Source organism: Aotus nancymaae, unplaced genomic scaffold, assembly GCF_030222135.1.
Source record: "Aotus nancymaae isolate 86718 unplaced genomic scaffold, 86718_ANA_hifiasm-v0.15.2.pri h1tg000010l, whole genome shotgun sequence".
NCBI lineage: Eukaryota > Metazoa > Chordata > Mammalia > Primates > Aotidae > Aotus > Aotus nancymaae.
This window is the reverse complement of record NW_026988421.1, coordinates 53,901,497-53,925,890: the sequence shown is the minus strand read 5'-3', so window position 1 is coordinate 53,925,890 and position 24,394 is coordinate 53,901,497. Positions and strand designations below refer to the sequence as shown.

The 24,394-nt window shown below is 40.8% G+C and overlaps 1 non-coding gene across 1 annotated transcript; it reads left to right on the top strand.

Moving 5' to 3' along the window:
• The first annotated feature begins 21,740 nt into the window (after positions 1–21,740).
• LOC135274074 (small nucleolar RNA SNORA70) lies at positions 21,741–21,879 on the top strand. The gene has a single exon (XR_010341885.1). It is a non-coding gene; the product is annotated as a small nucleolar RNA SNORA70 (small nucleolar RNA).
• Positions 21,880–24,394: the final 2,515 nt, after the last annotated feature.

Here is a 24,394-nt window from a genome sequence, read left to right as displayed (position 1 = left end):
ATTTTTAGTAGAGACAGAGTTTCACCATGTAGACCAGGCTGGTCTAGAACTCCTGACCTCAGGTGATCCACCCACCTCAACCTTCTGAAGTGCTGGGATTACAGGTGTAAGCCACTGCACCTGGCCTCAAAAGTTTTTCTAATAGTGGAGTGCAACAATATAAAATTTAGAAATATTGTACTTTGGTCATGCTCTGTGAGGGAAGGGATGATACCAGCTTTATGTACCTCTGTCTACCCAGTTTCTAGCACAGCACACAGAAGATGTTTTTTGATACTATAAACTCCAAGACAGCAGGCGTTCTTGTCTTTGCTTAATATCATATCTCAACTCCCAGTACAGTCCCCAGAATTTAGTAAGTGCCACACATAATTGTTTTTTAAATGAATACCTACTAGACAAATCCCAATTATTCTAACAATTTTACCAAGTTTTCCTGACACAGCTGAGGATCTCTACCTTATGAGATCGTTAGAAGCATTTTTCATTTTGGATAACCTATTCATCTAAACATTTGAAACAAAGAGTAGGAAGTGCCCTGCCTTTTACACAGGACCTGCACCCTGCTAGGATTCCCTCTCCTTTAAATTGTAAGCCAGACTTATTTTGAAGCAATCCTGATCAACACATGTCCAGATTGAAATGAAGGTACTATGTTGCTTTTCAAATTTAAGATTCTTCACTTTGCCGAAGGATCACTATAGAGTCTCTTTAATGAAAAAAAAAAAAAAAAAAAAAAAAAAAAAAAACCTTATGCGATAAAATTTGGCTAGTAAAAAGTAGTGTGTACTTGTATTTTTAGGAATACTTTTCTGTGTTGTGTGAGGCAGACTTTCAGCATTGTCTAGTGTAGTAGTATGTCTTGACTGAAGAGAGGAGCAGATCGATCCACAGAGGTGATTTAAAATCACGTAGTAATGTATAGTGTGTGTGTATGTGTGCGTGTGTGTTTTCCCTTATCCATATTGTGCAAGATTTTCAATCTCATGATTGGTAAACAGCAAATTATAAAGTTAGGAAATCTCAAAATCAAATCTTAGCTGTGCTGTTTATTAGCTGTAATTTGCCTAGAGTGATGTTTTGAAGCTTTAATTTACAATAATTATTTCCAATAATACCTCCTTTATAGGGATATGGATAGGACTCTTTTGGTTTGTAATTGACAGAAAACCTAATTCCAACTGACTTCGACTAAAAAAAAAAGAAAGAAAGAAAGTTGGTTTGCTGATGTAAATGACAAGTCCAGATTACAGAAGGGGCATTTAGCCCAGTTTCTTACTCAGCATCATCACGACTTGCTGTCTCTTCCCCTTACCCTTACCTACCTCTCTGCTGGCCTCATTCTGAGGCTTAGGTGGGGTAAGATGGCTGTAGCAGTTCCAGCAGTACATTTTCTTTGGGGAAGAGAATGTACATCTGTCTTAGCAGCCCAGGCACTAGTCTCTTTGCATCTCATTGGCTCATTTGGTCATGCGCCCATCCTTGAAGGAATTATTGTTGCTGGGGGAATGTGATACGCTATTTGGTTTTAGTCTTTCTCATAAGCCCAGCCCACTGCTGGGTATGTCAGCACCTTTCCCCCAACCAAAATCACTTGGTCCTAGAGTAGGGGATAGATGATTCTGCAGAGAAAAAGTGGGGCAAAGTTAGAGACAAGGAAGAGTGACTGCTAGAAGGAAGCAAAAATATCAGCTGTCTTCTGCAGCCAGTTTGTGGGAAGGTTAAATGAGTTCATATGTATAAAAAAGCACAGCATGTAGATAATCAATAAATGATTGAAAGTAGATGATCAGGTTAAGTAAATCTCAAAAAATGAAACCCAGAAGCAATTTAAGGCAAGTTTGAGATTACACATACAACGAACATTACCTACTTGGAATAAATTGGTTGAGTTCACTAAACAATTTCTTCAGCATCTGTGATGTGCCAAGTGTTGTAGAAAGTGCTGAGGGTATTGAGATTAAGAAAGGAGTTAGTCTCTGCTTTGGACTTTCTTGTAGTCCAGCACAGGATGCAGGTGTGTATGTCATTTCAAAACAATGTGAAAGGCATTGATGGTGGTGTGCTCAGGGGCCTGTGGGAACACCAAAGATGGGCTTCAAATAAGACTTGAGGGTAGGCAAAGAGTTGAGGGGAGATGTCCTCCATGGAGAAGCTCCTCATGAGTTTTGAACAATTAATAAGAGCTATTGAGATGCAGAAATGAGATGGAGGAAGGGCTTCTTCTGGGCAGCAGAACAGCATGGAAAGAGGTGGGAGAGTCAGAAAATGCGCAGTGCTACTGGAGTGGGGAGGCCACCATTTGCTACCTCTGCTGTGTTAGTTCAGGCCAAGAGTGGCAGGAGATGAAATTAAAAACATGTCCATGGGGCTCAAACATCAAGGGGCCCAATATTCCATGTCATGAAGACTGGACATTATCCTTAGGTTATGGGAGGTGACCAAATGGGTTAAAAGCAGGGGAGTGACAAAGTCCAGTTGTAGTTTTTGAAAGATGACTCTGTGAATGGAGGTTGGTCCAGATAGACTTTAGGGGACCCAGGGAAGATGCTATTGCATTGGTCCAAGAGACAGATGTGGGAGGTCTGGACTTGGGCACTGATAGTAGGAGTGGAGGGAGAGAGATTGGTGCCAGAGGGGAATAGCTCAAGCAGCAGGATGCAGTGATGGGTCAGATGACTGAGTCAAGTCAGCCCATGACACCTATGAGGCACTTAGACATCCAACCTTTTCTGATAAAAGGTAAAAACAAAAGCAAACGACTGAAATTGGACAAATCTGTCAATAAGGAAATGGTTGAATATATGATGGTGCTTTCATACAGTAAATAAAACTTACTCTGAAGAAGTAAAAAGTAATATTCTAATCAAATGTTTAGTGGTTTGAAATATGCTTGTGATATAAAAGTGAAAAAAGCAGGCTATGAAATGAAATAGTGGTATGATCCCAAGATATGTAGTTAGTTGTAGAAACATCTATATCGTATAATTTTAGATGACTTATACCATAACGTTAATGGATTTTGTCGCTGAAATAAGGGAGCATTTTTACATTTGCCATTTTTAAAAACAATGACCTTGTCATACTTCTAAAAATTGGAAGAAAACAAATGGTACATTTTATAAGAAAATTAAAAGGGTGATTTCTTTTTAAAAAATTTCAATAGTTTTTGGGGTGCAGGTGGATTTTAGTTACATGAATAAGTTATTTAGTGGTGATTTCTGAGATTTTAGAGCACCTGTCACCCAAGCAGTGTACACTCCACCAAATATGTAGTCTTTTATCCCTCACCACATCTCAACCTTCCCCTGACAACCCAAACTCCATTGTATCACTCTTATGCCATTGCATTCCCATAACTTAGCTCTTATTTATAAGTAAGAACATACAATATCTGGTTTTCCATTCCTGAGTTACTTCACTTAGAATAATGGTCTTCAGCTCCATCCAAGTTGCTGCAAAAGACAATATTTTGTTTCTTTCTGTGGCTGAGTAGATGTACATCTACCGCATTTTGTATATCTACCACATTTTGTATATCTTCCATGATGTATATCTACCATGTTTTCAAAAGGGCCATTTCTGATTGATGGCAGCCTTCCAAAAAAGATGCTCCCAGGGAATACCGGGCAATAGCTTTGGACTTACCTTGGCTTAATGCATTGATAGTAATAATGGCTGCTCACACCACCGCTTTTGAAGAGGGATATTGGGAAAGAGTAATGTCTGAAGCATCTACCCCACTGAAGCTGAAATCCACCAGTCACTATTGGTTAAGCAAGAAGCTCACTCCCACCCACAGCCCCTGGGGTCAGAAGACACATAGATATGCCACTTCACTCCGTGATTTATAAGCAGTGGAATTGTGAGGAAATCACTTTTCTTCTTCAAACTTTCTCATTTCTAAAATGAGGCTCATACTCCCTGCCCTGCCTCACTCATGAAGTTGCTGCAGGATTCAAGAGATGAAGGGAAAAGGCTTCATTGACAGTAAAATGTTATCTGCCTCTGAACTGCTATTATCTTTCCCTTGTGATATTTTATAGCTCAGTACCGCTTCCTCTCCGAAAGACCGCCTCTCATCCCATGGTAGGGTGCTTGCAGGCTCATCAGTATAAATCAGCTTACAAATAAATCTCTGAACGCACTCACCCACATCACTCCTTCACTCTCCATACTAACAAATAGTGTATCATTTTCTGGCTGAGAAGCATGGAGCAGTGTGTTTGCTTTTTCTCATTTCACAGTGATATCTACTGGCTCACCCCTCCAGAAATGGTAAAATTCAAAAAGTCACATGACATGAAACAAAAGTGGGAAGGGAAGATCGCCTTCAGATGAGCTCTGGATGAAGACTTTTTTATTTTATGAATATATGAGTAATGGCATTTTGTGTTTGAAAAGGATCCCCACAACAAAATGATTCAAGTCAGGTGTTTCGGGAGGGTCATTTTCAGGAAGAGGAGTTGCTCAGGTCTTCTCTGGCTGTGTAGACAGCAGCCACCACCTACACCTAGATGAGTTGCCTTTCACTTTCTCCTTCAGGATTTTCCAGGGGAAGTGAGATTTCGATGGGAAGGACTATCACAGACCACAACAGGAATGGTGTTTCCTAGAGTCATAACTGCACAACTTTTTAAGGTGGATCTGGAAAGGAAATCACATTAACAGGGAGAAAAGTACCTGTTCTTGGCTGTCATCAATTGTTAGTTTAGTCTCTAGATGAAATTGATTTGCAGTAACAGTTTTGAGTGTTTTACACAGAGTGCGAATGTGGTGTTTGTAAAAATTTGGACTTGGTGTCTCCCCCTCATGGGTTCATATGTGCATTCGTGAGTTCCGGAAGTCACAGCTCTGACAAATGGCCTTGGTGATAGGCTAGAGAAAGAGTATCCTCCAAGTATTTAGAAGAGTTAACTTATATGATGCTAAGAACACAAATTTAAAAATAAAAAAAGAAGACATATTTTCAGTGGCTTGGGTATCTCTTGACTTTTAGATCAAGATCCTCTGGAATAGTTTCAAATCTTTTCTTGAAGCTCAATTTTGATTCATTTTATTATTCTCTATCTCTTCTAAACCCAAATCTGTTTCTTCTCACATTCTCCCCATCCCAGCAAATGTCACCCTCACTCACTCAGTTACTCAGAACCTTGGGTCATCCTTATCTCTTCTCTTTCCTTAGCACCCTGTACCCAACCTATCAGCATTGGCTCTCCATCCCATATCTGACCATGTTATCTCAACTCCACTGGTCCCACCCTAGTTCAATACATTCTTGAACTCTTATAGAACACAGTATTCTCTCTAGAACACAGTTAGCCTCTCTACTGTTCTCTTGATTCTATTTGTAACTCCCTAATAGCTTGCTGTTCTCACAAGAGTCAGAGTGATGTTTAGAAAAACATCTAGAGACATTGTTTGGCATTCACCTCTCAGAATCCTCCAAGGACTGTATCTCAGGGTAACCAAGAAAGAAGAAGTTTCTCTTTATACAAGTATTTCTGTTAATAAAGAAAGAAGCAGGCACAGAATTATAAAACCACTACTTAAACTCCTGGAAAAAACACATCTAGATACCAATCTCAATGGCTGCCAAGATCATACATGAAAAGAGACAACTTGAAATAATGTGTGGATGTATACACACTATGACCCTAGAAGGTTTCTTTTTTGTGTGTGAGAATATGAAACCTGAATCTGATCTAGCTTCTAGACCTAATAACCAATTTTGAGGAAATACAACGGATAGAGGTACATAACAAATGACACAATGGGAATGCACTTAGCAAAATCCAGGCTGTGGGAAGCGCTGCAGGACAAATAATTTGGCAAGGGGTGGAAAAAAGAGTAGAGCTAGCTTGTATCTGTTTTCCCAGGACTTTCTTGGTTGTATCACAAGTATGGCATCTGGAAACCCACCCAGTCCCAGACAAATTGAGATGGCTGGTCCCAATCAGGGAGGTGGGAAGGAGAACTCTATAGATTAACAGAGGTTTCAGAGATGCAGAGTTGGATCCTACTTAAATAATAATTGTGTGGATGTCGGGGGGCACTGACTTATGGTGATATTAGAGAATTAGTTTTACTTATTTTTAAGGTATGATTATAGTATTATGGTTATACTTTTTAAAAAATCGCTTCTTATATTTTAGAAATATATGATGAAGTATTTAAATATAAAGACATGATGTCTAGGATTTGTTTCTAAATAACCCAGAGCCTGGGGACTTGGGTTTAGATACTATTAGGCCATTTGAGTTGACAATTTTTGGGGGATAAGAATATACGGATTTGTTTTATTAGTCTCTCTAGTTTTGTAAATTTTAAGTTTTTTATAATAAGTAAATGTGCAAACAAACCAAAATTTCCTTCAGTGGCTTCAGAATACTGTTCTAGCTCTTTAACGTGTCCTGCAGAGCCCCGCCTGGTCTGGCTCCCAACTCCCTCTCTCCCGTCCTTTGTGCTTTTCCCACATTGGCCTTCCTGCTGCTCTTCAAGCAACATGCTTGTTACCAGGGGTTCTGTGGTTTGCTGTTCTCTTTGTCTAAATCTCCTCCCCAGGCCTCACCTCTGCAGACCTTTGCCCAGTTCCCATTTCTCCCCTGACCAGTCTACAGAGTCCTGTGCCTTCCTTAGTCTCCCATTGTATTCATTGTGCTTTTTATTTTCTATATTTTAAGATGCTTCAATATCCTGGGGGCTTGCAAACTCAGGGAGAGACTGTCTTTCCCAGGGTTAGCTAATTCCTAGAGATAGCAAAATAGCTTGGCTTTAAAAACGATGCCGTTGATATGCAAACCAACCACTCCAGAGTCCATATCCCCATCCACCTCCTTTCCTCAGGCTCCTGCAGTCTGGGAAAACTATCCCCCTACTCTAAATCACCTGGGGCCAGGTATCAGACAGCTGGAGACCACCCCTATAGGCCAGAACCTACCAAAATTATTCAAACTGTCTGACCCTAAACCTGCCCAGTTACTGATCCTGTCTCACTCATTTCAAGTAAAAACCACAATAGGCCGGGCGCGATGGCTCATGCCTATAATCCCAGCACTTTGCGAGGCTGAGGTAGATTGCCTGATGTGAGGAGTTCGAGACCAGTCTGGCTAACATGGTGAAACATCGTCTCTACAAAAAATACAAAAAAATTAGCTGGATGTGGTGGCATGTGCCTATAATCCTAGTTAATTGGGAGGCTGAGGCAGGGGAATTGCTTGAACCAGGGAGGTGGAGGTTTTAGTGAGCCGAGATCGAGATTGTGCTACTGCACTCCAGCCTGGGTGACAGAGACTCCATCTGAAAAACAAACAAACACACGAAAGGCCTTTGCCCCTGCTTTCCTCACTCCTTCACCTCCTGATCACCTGGTATTGCCCCTTGTGGCACTGTGGTATGATGTGCCACTCCTCTTGGGAACTGTAATTACCGAACTATTTTTTTTTTAAATATATATATTTTACTGCACTTTAGGTTCTGGGGTACATGTGAAGAACATGCAGGATTGTTGCATAGGTGCATACATGGCAATGTGGTTTGCTGCCTCCATCCCCATCACCTATAACTGGCATTTCTCCCCATATTATCCCTCCTCAACTCCCTACCCCCCACTGTGCCTCCCCTCACCCCCTCAACAGACCCCAGTGTGTGATGCTCCCCTCCCTGTGTCCATGTGTTCTCATTGTTCAACACCTGCCTATGAGTGAGAACATGCAGTGTTTGATTTTCTGTTCTTATGTCAGTTTGCTGAGAATGATGGTTTCCAGGTTCATCCATGTCCCTACAAAGGACATGAACTCATCGTTTTTTATGGCTGCATAGTATTCCATGGTGTATATGTGCCACATTTTCCCTGTCCAGTCTATCATCGATGGGTATTTGGGTTGGTTCCAGGTCTTTGCTATTGTAAACAGTGCCGCAACGTATAGTTTGAAGTCAGGTAGAGTGATGCCTTTGGCTTTGTTCTTTTTGCTTAGGATTGTCTTGGCTATGTGGGCTCTCTTTTGGTTCCATGTGAAGTTTAAGGTGGTTTTTTCCAGTTCTGTGAAGAAGGTCATTGGTAGCTTGATGAGTGTAGTGTTGAATCTATAAATTACTTTGGGCAGTATGGCCATTTTCATGATATTGATTCTTCCTAACCATGAGCATGGAATATTTCTCTATCTGTTTGTGTCCTCTCTTATTTCCTTGAGCAGTGGTTTGTAGTTCTCCTTGAAAAGGTCCTTTACATCCTTTGTTAGTTGTATTCCTAGGTATTTTATTCTCTTTGTAGCAATTGTGAATGGGAGTTTGCTCATGATTTGGCTCTCTTTAAGTCTGTTATTGGTGTGTAGAAATGCTTGTGATTTCTGCACATTGATTTTGTATCCTGAGACTTTGCTGAAGTTGCTTATCAGTTTCAGGAGATTTTGGGCTGAGATGATAGGGTCTTCTAAATATACAATCATGTCATCTGCAAATAGAGACAATTTGACGTCCTCCTTTCCTAATTGAATGCCCTTTATTTCTTTTTCTTGCCTGATTGCTCTGGCTAGAACTTCCAGTACTATACCGAATAGGAGTGGTGAGAGAGGGCATCCTTGTCTAGTGCCAAATTTCAAAGGGAATGCTTCCAGTTTTTGCCTATTCAGTATGATTTTGGCTGTGGGTTTGTCATAAACAGCTTTTATTATTTTGAGATACATTCCATCGATACCTAGTTTATTGAGAGTTTTTAGCACTAAGGGCTGTTGAATTTTGTTGAAGGCCTTCTATGCATCTATTGAGATAATCATGTGTTTTTTGTCTTTGGTTCTGTTTATGTGGTGAATTACATTTGTAGACTTGAATATATTGAACCAGCCTTGCATCCTCGGGATGAAGCCTACTTGATCATGATGGATGAGCTTTTTGATGTGCTGTTGAAATTGGTTTGCCAGTATTTTATTAAAGATTTTTGCATCTATGTTTATCATGGATATTGGCCTGAAGTTTTCTTTTCTTGTTGAGTCTCTGCAGGGTTTTGGCATCAGGATGATGTTGGTCTCATAAAATGATTTGGGAAGGATTCCCTCTTTTTGTATTGTTTAGAATCATTTCAGAAGAAGTGGTACCAACTCTGCTTTGTATGTCTGGTAGAATTTGGCTGTGAACCCATCTGGACCTGGACTTTTTTTGGTTGGTAGGCTATTAATTGCTGCCTCAACTTCAGCCCTTCTTATTAGTCTATTCAGGGTTTCAACTTCTTCCTGGTTTAGGCTTGGGAGGGTGCAAGTGTTCCAGGAGTTTATCCGTTTCTTCCACATTTACTGGTTTATGTGCATAGAGTTGTTTGTAGTAATCTCTGATGGTAGTTTGTATTTCTGTGGAATTGGTGGTGATATCCCTGTTATCGTTTTTTATTGCATCTATTTGATTCTTCTTTCTTTTTTATTAATCTGGCTAGTGGTCTATTTTGTTGATCTTTTCAAAAAACCATCTCCTGAATTTATTAATTTTTTGAAGGATTTTTTTTTGTCTCTATCTCCTTCAGTTCTGCTCTGATCTTAGTTTTTTTCTTGTCTTCTGCTAGCTTTTGGGTTTTTTTGATCTTGCTCCTTTAGCTCCTTAAATTTTGATGATAGGGTGTCAATTTTAGATCTTTCCTTGCTTCTCATGTGGGCATTTATTGCTATAAATATTCCTCTAGACACTGCTTTAAATGTGTCCCAGAGATTCTGGTACATTGTGTCTTCATTCTCATTGGTTTTGAAGAACATCTTTATTTCTGTCTTCATTTCATTGTTTATCCAGTCAACATTCAAGAGACAGTTGTTCAGTTTTCATGAAGTTGTGACGTTGAGTTAGTTTCTTAATCCTGAGTTCTAATTTGATTGCACTGTGGTCTGAGAGACTGTTTGTTATGATTTCTGTTATTTTGCATTTGCTGAGGAGTGATTTACTTCCAATTATGTGGTCAATTTTAGAGGAGGTGTGATGTGGTGCTGAGAAGAATGTATATTCTGTGGATTTGGGGTGGAGAGTTATGTAAATGTCTATTAGATTTGCTTGGTCCAGATCTGAGTTCAATTCCTGCATATCCCAGTTAATTTGCTGTCTTGTTGATCTGTCTAATCTTGACAGTGGAGTGTTAAAGTCTCCCACTATTATTGTATGGGAGTCTAAGTCTCTTTGTAGGTGGTTAAGAACTTGCTTTATGTATCTGGGTGCTCCTGTATTGGGCGTGCATATATTTAGGATAGTTAGCTCTTCTTGTCGTGTTGATACTTTTATCATTATGTAATGCCCTTCTTTGTCTCTTTTGATCTTTGTTGGCTTAAAGTCTATTTTATAAGAGACTAGGATTGCAAATCCTGCTTTTTTTTGCTCTCCATTTGCTTGGTAAATCTTCCTCCATCCCTTTATTTTGAGCCTATGTGTATCCTTGCATGTGAGATGGGTTTCCTGGATGCAGCACACCGATGGGTTTTGACTTTTTATCCAATTTGCCATCTGTGTCTTTTGATTGGGGCATTTAGCCCATTTATATTTAAGGTTAATATTGTTATGTGTGAATTTGATCCTGCTATTTTGATGCTAGCTGGTTGTTTTGCCCATTAGTTGATGCAGTTTCTTCATTGTGTTGATGCTCTTTACCATTTGGTACATTTTTGGAGTGGCTGGTACTGGTTGTTACTTTCTGTGTTTAGTGCTTCTCTCAGGAACTCTTGTAAGGCAGGCCTGGTGGTGACAAAATCTCTCAGCAATTGCTTGTTCATAAAGGATTTTATTTCTTATTGGCTTATGAAGCTTAGTTTGGCTGGATATGAAATTCTAAGTTGAAAGTTCTTTCCTTTAAGGATGTTGAATATCAGTCCCCACTCTATTCTGTCTTGTAGGGTTTCTGCTGAGAGATCTGCTGTGAGTCTGATGGGCTTCCCTTTGTGGGTAACCTAACCTTTCTTTCTGGCTGCTCTTAGCATTTTTTTCCTTCATTTCAACCCTGGTGAATCTGACAATTATGTGCCTTGGGGTTGCTCTTCTTGAGGAATATCTTTGTGGTGTTCTCTGTATTTCCTGGACTTGAATATTGGCCTGCCCTGCTAGGTTGGGGAAGTTTTCCTGGATGATATCCTGAAGAGTGTTTTCCAGCTTGGATTCATTCTCTCTGTCATATTTAGGTACACCTATCAAATGTAGATGAGGTCTTTTCACATAATCCCATATGGCTTGGAGGCTTTGTTCATTTCTTTTTACCCTAATCTTGCCTTCTCATTTTATTTCATTGAGTTGATCTTCAATCTCTGATATCCTTTCTTCTTCTTGGTTGATTTGGCTATTGAAACTTGTGTATGCTTTGCGAAGTTCTCCTGTTGTGTTTTTCAGCTCCATCAATTCATTTATATTCTTTTCTAAGCTGTTTATTCTCATTAGCATTTTGTCAAACCTTTTTTCAGGGTTCTTAGTTTCTTTGCATTGGGTTAGAACATGTTCATTTAGCTCAGATAAGTTTGTTATTACCCACTTTCTGAAGGCTGTGTCTGTCAATTCATCACACTCATTCTCCATCCAGCCTTGTTCCCTTGCTGGTGAGGAGTTGTGATCCCTTGGAGGAGGAGAGGCGTTCTGGTTTTGGGTGTTTTCATCCTTTTTGTGCTGGTTTCTTCTCATCTTTGTGGATTTATCTACCTGTGGTCTTCGTAGTTGCTGACTTTTGGATGGGGTCTTTGAGTGGACATCCTTTTTGTTGATGATGAAGTTATTTCTGTTTTTAAGTTTTCCTTCTGACAGTCAAGTCCCTCTGTTATAGGACTGCTGGAGGTCCTCTCCAGGCCCTACTTGCCTGGGGATCACCTGCAGTGGCTGCAGAACAGTAAGGATTGCTGCCAGATTCTTCTTCTGTTATCTTTGTCCCAGAAGGATATCTGCCAGATGTCAGCCTGAGCTCTCCTTTATGAGGTGTCTCTTTGGATATATGGGGGTTGGGGAGCTGCTTGAGGAGACAGCCTGTCCCTTATAGGAACTCAAGGGCTGAGCTGTGAGCCCTTTTGTTCCGTTCAGAGCTGCTGGGCAGGTACGTTTAAGCCTGCTGCAGCGGAACTCATAACTGCCTTTTTTCCCCAGGTGCTCTGTCCTGGGAAGGTGGGGCTTTATTTATAAGTTCCTGATGTGCTGCTGCCTTTTTTTAGAGATGCCCTGTCCAGTGAGGAGGTAGCCTAGTCACAGGCTGCCAGCAGAGGCGTTACTGAGCTGCCGTGGGCTCTGCCCAGCCGTTGTGTGAACTTCCTTGCTGTTTTGTTTATAGAGTTATAGTTAGAACTGCCTCGGTAATGGTGGTCTGCCTCAGTAATGGTGGACTGTCTCTGTAACGGCAGACCACCTTGGTAATGGCTGATTGCCTTGGTAATGGCTGACTGCCTTGGTAATGACGGATTGCCTCAGTAATGGTGGACTGCCTCAGTAATTGCAGACTGCCTCGGTAGTGGTGGACTGCCTTGGTAATGGCGGACGCCCTTCCCCCCATAGAGCTGGACCATCCTGGGTCCAGCTGTGCTTGCTGTGAAACTCTCAATCAAGAGCATTTCAGATTGCTGGTCTTTGTGGGGGTGGGACCTGCTGAGCCAGATCACCTGGCTCCCTGTTTCAGCCTCCTTTTTTTCAGTTGAATGGGCAACTCTGTCTCCCAGGTGTTCCGGGTGCCATTGAAATGGCACCCAGATTTGTGTGAGTTTTTCTGTGGAGACTCACTGTGCCGGCTGAAACAGCCATGCTGGAGACTCATGGTACTTTCCTGCCCGGGAATCTCCTGGTCTGTGGGCAGTAAAAATTCGTTTGGAAATGTGGTGATCACTCCTCTGCATTCTCGCTGGGAAGTGCACTCCAGAGCTTTTCCTGTTCGGCCATCTAGGATCGTCCTTATACTCCCCCAAACTATCTTTTCAATGGCAGTCCTCTCCTGATTGGTTGGCTTCAGCATACCTGAATAAAAATGAAATCCCCAGGTACATTCTAAAACATCAGTTCTTACACTGTCATTCTTTCCTCTGCTTTCTGTTTCTCTAGAGCAGTGGTCCCCAACCTTTTTGGCACCAGGGAGTGGTTTCATGGAAGATAATTTTTTCACAGATGAAGGTGGGGAGGGAGAAGTTTCTGGGGTGAAACCATTGCATCTCAGATCATCAGGCATTAGATTCTCATAAGGAGCATACAGCCTAGATCTCCTGCATGGGCACTTCACAATAGGGTTCACACTCCTATGGGAATCTAATGCCAATGCTGATCTGACAGGATGCAGAGCTCAGGTGGTTGTACTCACTTTCCCTCTGTTCACCTGCTGCTGTGCAGCCTGGTTCCTAAAAGCATCACTATATATATATTTGTTTACTTGTTTATCATCTACCTTGTTTAGATCCTTAGAGCAGGAATCTAGTTTTTACTATTCATCACTAGACACCTCCTTTCAAGCCTAGAATGATACCTGCTACAATATACACACTCACTGTTTGTGAAACAAACAAGTGAGAGAATAGGCCCCATTTGTGACTGGTTAAGTGGAGGTTTGGGAAGGGAAAGTGTGCATGGCAGCAAGTCTAAGGCACTGCCTCCTCTAACAGTTATCATGGAAGTTTTTCTTTTTCCAAATGTTGGGACAAAGAAGATGTAGTCTCTGATTGATGGCATGTGTGCAAGGATATGGATCTTGACCTTGGGAGATAGTGAAGTTTAATATTCTGAATCCCTGTTTCAGTGCCGGTAATGTAACTTTGAGCAAGTAATGACCTCTCAGAACCTCAGTTTCTTTATGTTTATAGTGGAAAAAATACTTGAGAATAAGTGAGTTAATGCAAGGAAAATTCTTAACAGTTCCTGGCAAATGGTATGTACTTAGTGGATGGTAGCTCTTATTATGAAGATAGTGGCTGCTATCTTGCCTGTTCTCTTCCTGGCTCAATAAAAAACTAAAAAATAGAATGAGGAAGAGGCAGGAGTATGGTGTGCTTTACTGGTTAAAACACAATGGGGATACGGTGGTTCTAAATTCATTTGTTAACAAGAACCAGGAGAATGTCCAAGACAGGGTATCCTGGATAGCAAGCCATGCAGATCTTGCCACATGAGAGATGATGACACACTGGGGGTGCTTAGACCCCAAAAATAAGGCCAGAAGGAGATATGATAGATGACTTTAAGTAGATGACATGGTAGATATATTCTGGGGCTCTTCAGAGGGAATGCTCATAACTTTCTGGATGAGAACTTCCTCATCCTTGGAGCTGTACTGCTATGGAATGAGTTGCTTCCAGAAGACTAAAGCTTTCTAGGGCAGTGAAAGACCTATCTGGACCTCCTCTGTACCCCAAGGCCCAGCATGGAACCAAGCCGTAATAGCCCTTGAAGAAGGATTTGTCTCATGAAGGAGAGAAATAGAAGCTGGACAACCACTTAATAACTCTAAGGTTCTTCCCAACCCAGCTGCAACTTTTTACCACAATGCTGCCAAGTCTAAGAGACTATCTTGCTCTCAATTCATTACCTCTTTTAACTTGTATTTCTCTGGTAAAAGAATCCAGTAAATAATGGCTTCCCTTAGAGAAATGTCTTCAATAATGTTTTCCTGCATATTTTCCTAAAACTATAAACACAGGTGGAAAACTATTTTCCACCTCCGAAATGGTGGACTGACATTTTAGATTCATGAGACTTGTTGCATATAACGAATTCTATTTTCAAGGAATGAATGGAAAGATAAGGCTGTCAGAATTGCAAAAGGTTTAAATGGTCCTTTCTTTACCTTCATATGATAATTAAATCCCTTCCACAATATCCCTTCCAAGAGGGTGTTCAGTCTGTTTGAGCTTCTGATGAGTCTTCAGTGACTGGAAAACAGATATAGCATAAGGTTTGAGATCATGGACTTTAAAGCAGGCCAGATCCAAGGTTCGAATCCCAGTGTCACTACTTCCTAGCTCAGTGCCCTTTGGAAGTCATTTGTCTTCTCTGCGCCTTAGGTTTTTCATCTGTAAACTGAGGGAAATAGTGCTGCTTATGTCATAAGATGATTATGAACTTAAATGAGATATAAAGTGGTTCTGACATTGCCTGGCACATGGCAAACATCTAATAAATGGTAGTTCTTTTGCATTTAAGGCAGAACTATTTACTAGATTAACTATGAATGAAACATTTTTCCCTTCTATGTTGAAGGTCATCTTCCTGAAGTGTAGTTCTTGTTCTGGAAGATTATATAGTTGACTCTTTAGTGCCATATTTAGCTGATTGATAGTGGCTTTCTGGAGACTGACACCTAACAGGATTGTAAGAAAACTGGGAAAGAAAGATAAGATGACTTAGTGATATGTGCCATGGTATGAGAAATGGGGAATGAAGAAGAGTTAGGAAACAGTAAGTGAAAACATTTGTGCATTTCGTTTTCTAGTTCTCCCTGATTTTTCCCTTTGGAATCCTATAGAATTTGCTTGTTTCCTTAAACCCCTCGAATTCTTTTTATCTTATGAGCCCTGCAGCCAAAACTTATATGATATTTCCCCTGTTTTGTTGCCGACTGGCTGTTCTCACATCAATAATGTCCCTCTTACTTGGAGAGCAGGAACAGGCTCTGAGTAGCTGTCAGAAAGCCCCTGCTTTTTAACCAATTCATCAAATTCAACAATGACTTATTGAAAGCACAATATGAATAATGAGAGGCAGGGCTCACTTTATGATGCTAACAGAGTGACAATTAAACTTTGAGTGAGGAAGCATAAAGCTCCAAAACAAGACCCAAGCATTAAAAACACACAAAATTCCTGGAGTCTTTGGTGTTGAGGCCAACAACTCTACTTGCCTTAATAGCCCCCATGGGCTTCATTATATGATATCAGAGTACAATAATTGGTGTGCATAAAACTGCCTAACTCATCAGGAAGACAATATGTTATAATGCTGTGTTCTGTTTAAGAAAGCAGAAAGTCTATAATGCTCTTTATAAAGATTATCACCAATTAATTACAGTAAGGAAATATTGCTGAAAACTCTGAAAATTTCATTATGGAGAATAGCCTGCTCTTAGATGATATTTCATAATTATAAATGCTTTTAATTTTAACCATATTTAGGTGGCATGTGAAATTTAAAGGCAGAAAATACTCAGTGCACAGAGAAAAGTATAAATAAAATAGATAAGAAAATGAATATACAGGCCAGGTATGGTGGTTCACGCCTATAATCCCAGCACTTTGGGAGGCCAAGACAGGCAGATGGCTTGAGGTCAGGAGTTCGAGACTGGGCTGGCCAACATTGTGAAACCCTATCTCTACTAAAAATACAAAAATTAGCTAGGCATGGTGGTGGGTGCCTGTAGTCCCAGCTACTTGGGAGGTTGAGGCAAGAGAATTGCTTGAGGTGGGAAGCAGAGGTTGCAGTGAGCTGAGATTGTGCCGGTGCACTCCAGCATGGGCAACAGAGTGAGATGAAAGAAAAAAAAAGAAAATAAATATTAAAAAATAAAGAGTTCATTAAGAGAGATGGTTGATATTGATTTTATCTTATTTTTATAAGCAGTTATCAAGCATTTATTCTATGCCAGACACCATACTAGGCTCCAGGGGTGCTAAAAGGAGTGAGATGAGGTCTCTTGCTTGAGGAGTTCATAGTCTAACAGAAGAGGCAAACATGGTGAAAATATAGCACAAATGAAAGAAAAAGATCTGAAGAGCAAAGGGTATGGCAGGGAAAACTAAGAGGAGATTAATATTGAGTAAGGAATTGAAGCATATGTAGGAATTTGCTATTTTCCAGATACGCAAAAGGAAAGGCATTCCAAGAAGTCATAACTTCTTTCTGTTCTTTAGGTATCACCCTCAGCTATATCATCATAAAAGGAAGGGGGAGCTCACAAAGGGTTTTGCCAGTGGGGAGGGGAATGAATTTTGATAATGCTTATTGGTAGGAAGAGCATATTGAAAGTGAGTTAGGCCGGGCGCGATGGCTCATGCCTGTAATTCCAGCACTTCGGGATGCCGAATCGGGTGGATCCCGTGAGTCCAGGAGTTCAAGACCAGCCTGGCCAACATGGTGAAACCTTGTGGCTGCTAAAAATACAAAATTTGGCTGGGTGTGGTGGTGCATGCCTGTAATCCCAGCTACTTGGGAGGCTGAGGATAAAAATTGCTTGAACCTGGCAGGCGGAGGTTGCAGTGAGCTGAGATCACGCCAATCCACTCCAGCCTGTGCAACAGAGCAAGACTCTGTCTCAGAAAAAATAAAAAAATAAATAAATAAAAGTGAGTCTGGAAATTTGCTTTAGTTATAAGAGGCAATGTGGAGGTATACTGAGGGTCAAACAAACTGAAAATGAACTGAATGGGTGAAAGAAATCTGAAAACATTTAAACAAAAGGAAAAACTAGAGATGGAGTTGAGCTTACATGGTGGAGTGAAACATGTGCTTGGACCACTTCTAGAAAACCACATTTTAGTGGGGTTCTCACTAAAATATGATACTTTGCAAATCATGGACTCCTAATTACTTTTTCAGGTGTTTAATCAGAGAGGCTGAACCAGCTTGTAATCTACAATTTCCTTCTAGATCCAAAACACCCCAATGTTCTATGAGATGAAAAGTTAGGAGCTTGGACAGAGACAGCACCTGGAAGTGTGTATAGCAGGTGCTCCATACATTCAAAGGAATGACATCATCACCTCTTCCACAAGGGCTGGAAGCAAGGTGAGAAAAAAGTGATGAAAAGGGCTGGGGTCTTGTGAAAGGAATTGGAACAGCATTGGGCAAGTGGCTGATCTTATCTGGTCTTTTGTAAGTGGATGGGGGATTGGGACTCAAAGAGAAGTGCCCAGCCAGGAGATAATGCTACTGATCATATGCCAAAAGAGAACTATCTGAGAAGTTATTGCCCTGGGAATGGCAAGAAGGAAGAGATTAAATATTGGCAGGAGTGTCAACATTCAGGAATGCTGCTGTGGCTTACCCTATAAAATAGCATTTAGGTCCCTATCCTGAGAGTGGGACCCTGATCCCTGCTGTGTGGGACCAGGCTAAGCTCATGTGTGATGATCAAGGCTCTGCAAATGCTCAAGGAGAATGATAGGCCACACATTCACATTGTCTAGCAGGAAATTTATGGGACTTGGAGGGGAAGCTAGGACAGGCTATTTTGTACCCAATGGAGACCGTTAAACTTAATGCCAGTCACTAGCCCTTCTAATGCTTCTGATTACATTTTATATTCTTCTTAACAATTTCCTAAAAGCCTTGGTAAAGATCTTATTGGATTTTTCCATGGAGATCAGTGATGAAGCCCAGGAAGCCAGGAATGAGGTACAGATTTACAGGTTAGCAGCCGCACTCAGCATCCCATCCTCTGAAGTTTCCTTAGTTGTCAAAGGCAACATGTTTGTTGGGAACAGTTTCCCAGAGACCTGAACAGAAAGGCACCTCAGTCCAAGGAAAAAGGTGCCTTGAGGAAAATCTTACTGTGATCATAGAGGCTTTGAGGGCCTAGAAGCTAAGAAATAAAATGGAGCAAATACCAAGGTAGAAGTGAGTAGCAATTACTCTTGAGCACAAATGCTCTCCCATATGTACCTGTGACGGGTTTAGAAAGAAGGGATTTGATTGATACATGTCAAGCTCTTTGATAAATGATGTCTCAACCAGTGCTGACACAGTGGGCTTTCTTTTTCTTCTGTCTTTGGGGGTGGGCATTATATTGAAAACAGAAAAAGTTAAAACTTTTCATATCACCATCACTTTTTATTAACAATTATATAGAATTAAACATTAAAATTAAAAATGATGTTCCCATCTCAGCTACCAGCCACCCACTTTGAACATTTTGCCATGCGTCTTTTCTGAGTTATTTTTAAGCCTGTTTGTCTGCTTAGCTGTCTACTTACCTATCATGTGTACACATGAATATAAACATATAGATGTTATCTTTCTATATATAATAATTTGAAGCTATCTCTATATAGTGGGTATTTTTACATACTGATAGATATACATTTGTAACATTTAAAAAACAGCTGCATAAAATTGTATAATGTGGGCTGGGGGTGGTGGCTCACGTCTGTAATCCCAGCACTTTGGGAGGCTGTGGTGGGCAGATCACTTGTGGTCGGGAGTTCGAGACCAGCCTGACCAACATGGAGAAACTCTATCTCTACTAAAAATACAAAATTAGCGGGGCGTGGTGGCACATGCCTGTAATCCCAGCTACTTGGGAAACTGAGGCAGGAGAATCACTTGAACCCAGGAGATGGAGGTTGCAGTGAGCCAAGATTGCGCCATTGCACTTCAGCCTGGGCAACAAGAGTGAAACCCTGTCTCAAAAAAAAAATTTATAATGTGTATTATAATTTATTCAACCAGTGCCTTAATAATGGTTTTTAAAATTTTATTGTAAGCAATGCTGCAACAAAATCCACATATATGTATATAATATTTTTATTTTAATTTCTGTAAGCTAGATTCCTAGAATTGGGATTGCAAGTCAAAGGGTATATATTAAAAATTTCATTTTCCAAAAAGATGGGTTAATTAATGTTCACAATATCAGTGTTTGATCCCTATTTTTGTTACCTCTGGAACCCCTTAAAGTATAACTCTCAAATTTAATTTTTTTTTGCCAGACTGAAGGCTGAAAACTCATTTCTCAGTGATTTAATTTGTAATTCCATGAGAGCTAAAAGGTTGAATACTTTTCTGTGTTTATTGTGCACTTGTATTTATTTTTCTCTCAATTGCCTATTAAAATATCTTGCCTATATTTTTATCATTATTTGTGTTTTCTAATTAATTTGTAAGAACTCCTAATATATTCAAATTAACCCTTTGTTAATTTTTTCTTCCGAAGACAAATGACTTTCAAAGAAATGTTTAAGTAGCAGCACCTTTTATTCAATGGTACTCTCATGTCAAACCTCAATAACTACAATAGATAAAAGTGAGACTGCAGAATGTGGTCTTTAAATACCATTGCTCGCCTAAAAATAAGCCAGGGCCCTTTGGAAAAATGGCTAATTCCAGATCTGGGGCAGAAAAGGTACAAGAAGCACCGAGAACATCTTGACATACTAGCAAGAAAGATATCAAAGACTATAGGAATCATATTTCAAGGACCCAGGAGCCAATCTGAGTCAGTTCCCACTGGACAAAGACAGGCTATATATGTAAGTGAATCAAAGAAGGACATCAGTTGCAATAAATTAAAAAGTTGCAAACTGTTTTAAATTCATGTGTTCATAATGACACCGAACAAAAATCTTTGGATGATGCTAAGGAGCCAACTTATTTTGAAAACTGACAAACACAGAAATAAATAATTTATTTTGCTTTTCCTATACCTTAGGGTAACCTGAGATTTGATGAGAAGTTTTCATCATAGCAGTATTTTAGCTGATAAAGCTATTAAAATTAGAATACCACCAATTGAAATAAGGGATCTCATCTAATGATCCTAATGAATCTTCCTAGTGGTTTATAAATTGTTTCATGAACTCCTAATGAAGTAAAGGATCTAGGTAATGATCATACATGGTTGCCAACGTTACAAAAAGACCAACATCCACTAGACATGAAACCCTGATAGACCTTTGAAATACTTTTGCCAAAAAAATCAAAACCAACTCTGAGCAAACCTCTGGCTATAACTACCATATGACAGGAAATACACTGAACAAAAGAGAAATATGTTAAGTGATACCACAGGGATGCAGTCAGCAAAATCCAGTCTCTGAAGAACAAAGGACATGATTGAAGCAGGGGTGGGGAACCTTTAGATGAAGAGAGACTTAAGAGATGTATCAACTAATTTCAACGTATGGACCTTATTTGATCCTGATTTGAAAATACACACTTAAAACTGTGAGACAGTTGGGAAAATGTTAACGCTGACTAAATTGAAGATTACAAAATTAGTGTTAACATTTTAAGTGGGATAAGGGTATGTGGTGATTATTTTTTTAAAAGATTATCTATGTCTTAGAGATACATGCTGACAGTATTGCAGATAAAATAATATGATGTCTGGGTTTTGCTTCAAAATAATCTGGGTAATGAGGGTGAAATGGGTGCGAAAGGAGATTGGTCATGAATTGGTAATTGTGGAAACTAGGTGAGAGGTACATGGTGGGGATTCATTATACCATGCTCTACTTTCCCATGTGCTTAGAATTTCTATAACAAAAACATGCTGTCTTGTTGAAGTGCAGTTGGAGTGTGCAAACCTCTATTGGCTCAGTTCCCATCCTCCTGTGCCCTGAGACATTCAGAAGAATCTCTGGGGTCCTACTGGAATGAAGCTCCTTCTGAGCAGAGAGCTTTGTTTTCATTCCTGATGAATCCCCAGTGTTTAAAAGAGTGCCTGGCACATAGTAGGCCCTCAGTATTTTGAGGATGGAATGAATGCTTCTCAACATGGCTGGTATTGGGCTAGTTTTCTCTGACTCTCTAGGGGAACATGTTACCCCACAGAAACCTGGACACAAGCTGATTAGGTGCACTGCGGGCGCCTCTTCTGAGTCTAGTGACTACTGGTACAAATAAACTCATGGCGCATTTACAAACCTGGACTGTCCAAGATCTGTTTCAAGTGGCAAGCTGAGGACCTTGACAGCAGCCTTGTGGCCACACATGGCCAGGCTGGTCCAGCTGGCTAGGTCGATAGAGGTCCTCCATTATTGTCACCAGACCAGGGGTTCTCTACATTGGCTGTGCAGTGGAACCACCTGGGGAGTCCATTAAAAATACAGGTTCCTGGGCCCTGGCTCCAGATATTTGGGTTGGGAGATCCAGGCACGCTATTGGGGGCCCAGTGTGTGCAATGGCTACAAATAGCAGCTTCCTTGGTAGTGTAATGCAGCCTGTTTCTTGTATGGGTTGCTCTAAGGGACCTTGGAGACAAGCTTTTCAGATGTATGTTGATGTCTCTGACCTTTCATTACCCCAATGTAGGCTCCGAACAGGCGTGTGACGTGCCTTTGTAAAGTCCCAGGGCACTGTGGCCAGGGTTCACATTGGTCAAGTTATCATGTACATCCGCACCAAGCTGCAGAACAAGGAGCATGTGATGGAGGCCCTGCAGAGGACCAAGTTCAAGTTCCCTGGCTGCCAGAAGATCAAGTTCAATGCCGATGAATTTGAAGACATGGTGGTTGAGAAGCGGCTCGTCCCAGATGGCTCTGGGGTTAAGTACATCCCCAATCGTGGCCCTCTGGACAAGTGGCAGGCCCTGCACTCATGCGGGCTTCCACTGTGTGGCCCCTCTTAATATTCACCAACAAATTCTCCTTCCTGTCCACCTAAAAATATAAAAATAAAAAATAAAAATTCCACAGGTGATTCTGAGGGCTCTAAGCACAGTCACCCAGCCCTGTGCTGGCGCTGGCTCACAGAGCCGTGGTCTTAATAACAACATTCCTATATAGTTCCCTTCTCGGTGGGAGGCTGAATAAGCACTCCTCCCAGACAGCATCTGCAGAAGTTTCTTTCGAACTCATGGATGGAGTTCCAGGTCCATCCTGATCCTCCTTTGCTCTTCAGCTCAGCTGCAAGTATTTGTTCTCTGAAGTCAGAACATTTTGCTTTTACAGGCCCTTTACTCCATATTCTCAGTAGGCAGCCCTCCTGCTTCAGCCAGATCATCCTGCTTCTTTGTTTTTAACTAGTTTCTGGAGGTGGGACTTCCTGCTGCTTCAGTTACTTTCCGAGTTCATACTTCCAATTGATAGTCTCCCTGCAAGTTACTTCAGCGATAAGACTTCTTCACGGCTTGGAAGTCTGGTTGATTCTTGCCGAGCCTGGACTGACTTTTGCTCTCCTATTATATAACCTCATTGATTAATCAAAAGTATTGCTCACAGAGCTGGTTAACGGATGATGGCTCTGGAGTTTGCCTGAATACAATTATTTATTGCTTTATTGATGTGCTACTTATTACTCTGTTAAGTACCACGGGGTGTTTAATTATGTGAAAGGGAAGTGCAAAGGCAGCTGCTGAAAGCTGGAGTTAAAGAGGTCCAGTACCTGAGTTCCTGACAATGTGTCATAAAACAGCTTTAAAATACATGCACACCCAAAAGACAAAACCATTCCAAAGTTTAAGAAGCTTGGAAGCAGAACGGGCTTGGGGGACTGCCCTGCCACTTTTGTGACTTGATGTTAGCCACAGCACAAGTAATGAAATCCAAATGTTTTAAATGAAAAGGGGACCTTTATTTGGGGGCTTTTGTGCATTTCCTATTTTTGCTAATGATTGAAGTGGGGGCCCATGATAAAAGCCACAGCTAGAAGAGAAGGAGCTGATGGGACTGAAAAGTGGCTCGTGTTGCAATGGATGTGGCCCACAGGCTTGGTGGAATCTGGGCGTCTTTCTGGTTGGTGGTCGACTCTTGCCATTCTAAAGGGCAGCTGTACTGCCTCAGGAAAAGCTTCTGAAGGAAACCCCACCACATCACTCTTAGAGTACTTGCTACATTTTGCATTCCATTCTGTCCCTGCCAATGGGGATCAATTCTCTAGCATGGGACCAATGAGTTCAGTGCTTCAAGGCGGAAGTTGTGCCTGCATCTGAGCAAACTCCTTTATTGCTAAGTCTGAGCTCTGACCTGATAAAAGGTCATTGTTTTAATTCTTTGGAGATTTTCAAGTTATGCTGTAAGTAATTTTAGGGTACCTTATTTCGCATGTGGGTGGCCTTGCTCACCATGTGCTAAGTTGAGGCAGCAGGATCTTTGGGCTAAAGGCCTGGGGTGGTGGCTTCCTTGGGAGCCCAGCATCCATACCCAGTTCCCGCAAGCTCAGGTCTTCCCCACTTGTGGATCACCTCCACCCTACAAATCTCTCCTGTCTCAGGTATGTACCTCTCCACAGTTTTGATTTAGGGAGAGGAAAATACCTTTCTTCTAGTCTCCTTTGAAATCAGGAAAAAATTAAGTCACTGTCTCAGTAAATAATCTTGTTACAGAGGCATATATGGATGCCAGCATAAATAATTTGTATGAGAGGCTGTGTTGTAGTGCAAAGACCTCTCAGCTGAGAGTAAAACAGAACTGAAATCCTACTTTTGCCACTGTTTAGCTGTATGACCCTGGGACAGTCCCTTAATTTCTCTAAAACTTGCTTCCTTATTTATAAATAGTACAAAATAAAAGCTACATCTAAGGCTTGTTGTGGGCATTAGTCAGGAAAACACATGTAAAAAGCCAGCCCTGTCCCTGACTCATGATGAATGAACAAATATTAATGTTCATTTTTTTTCCCTGATAACCATGTAACACTTGGTCTTTTTTAGATATGAAAAGGTAGAGATCACATTTTGACTTTTAATGTATTCCCTTCTGGAATTTTCTTCATGCTGAATATTACAGAGATTGCATATTTGTAAAGTAATGGCAAATTTTTAAAAAAGTGTCATGGTTGT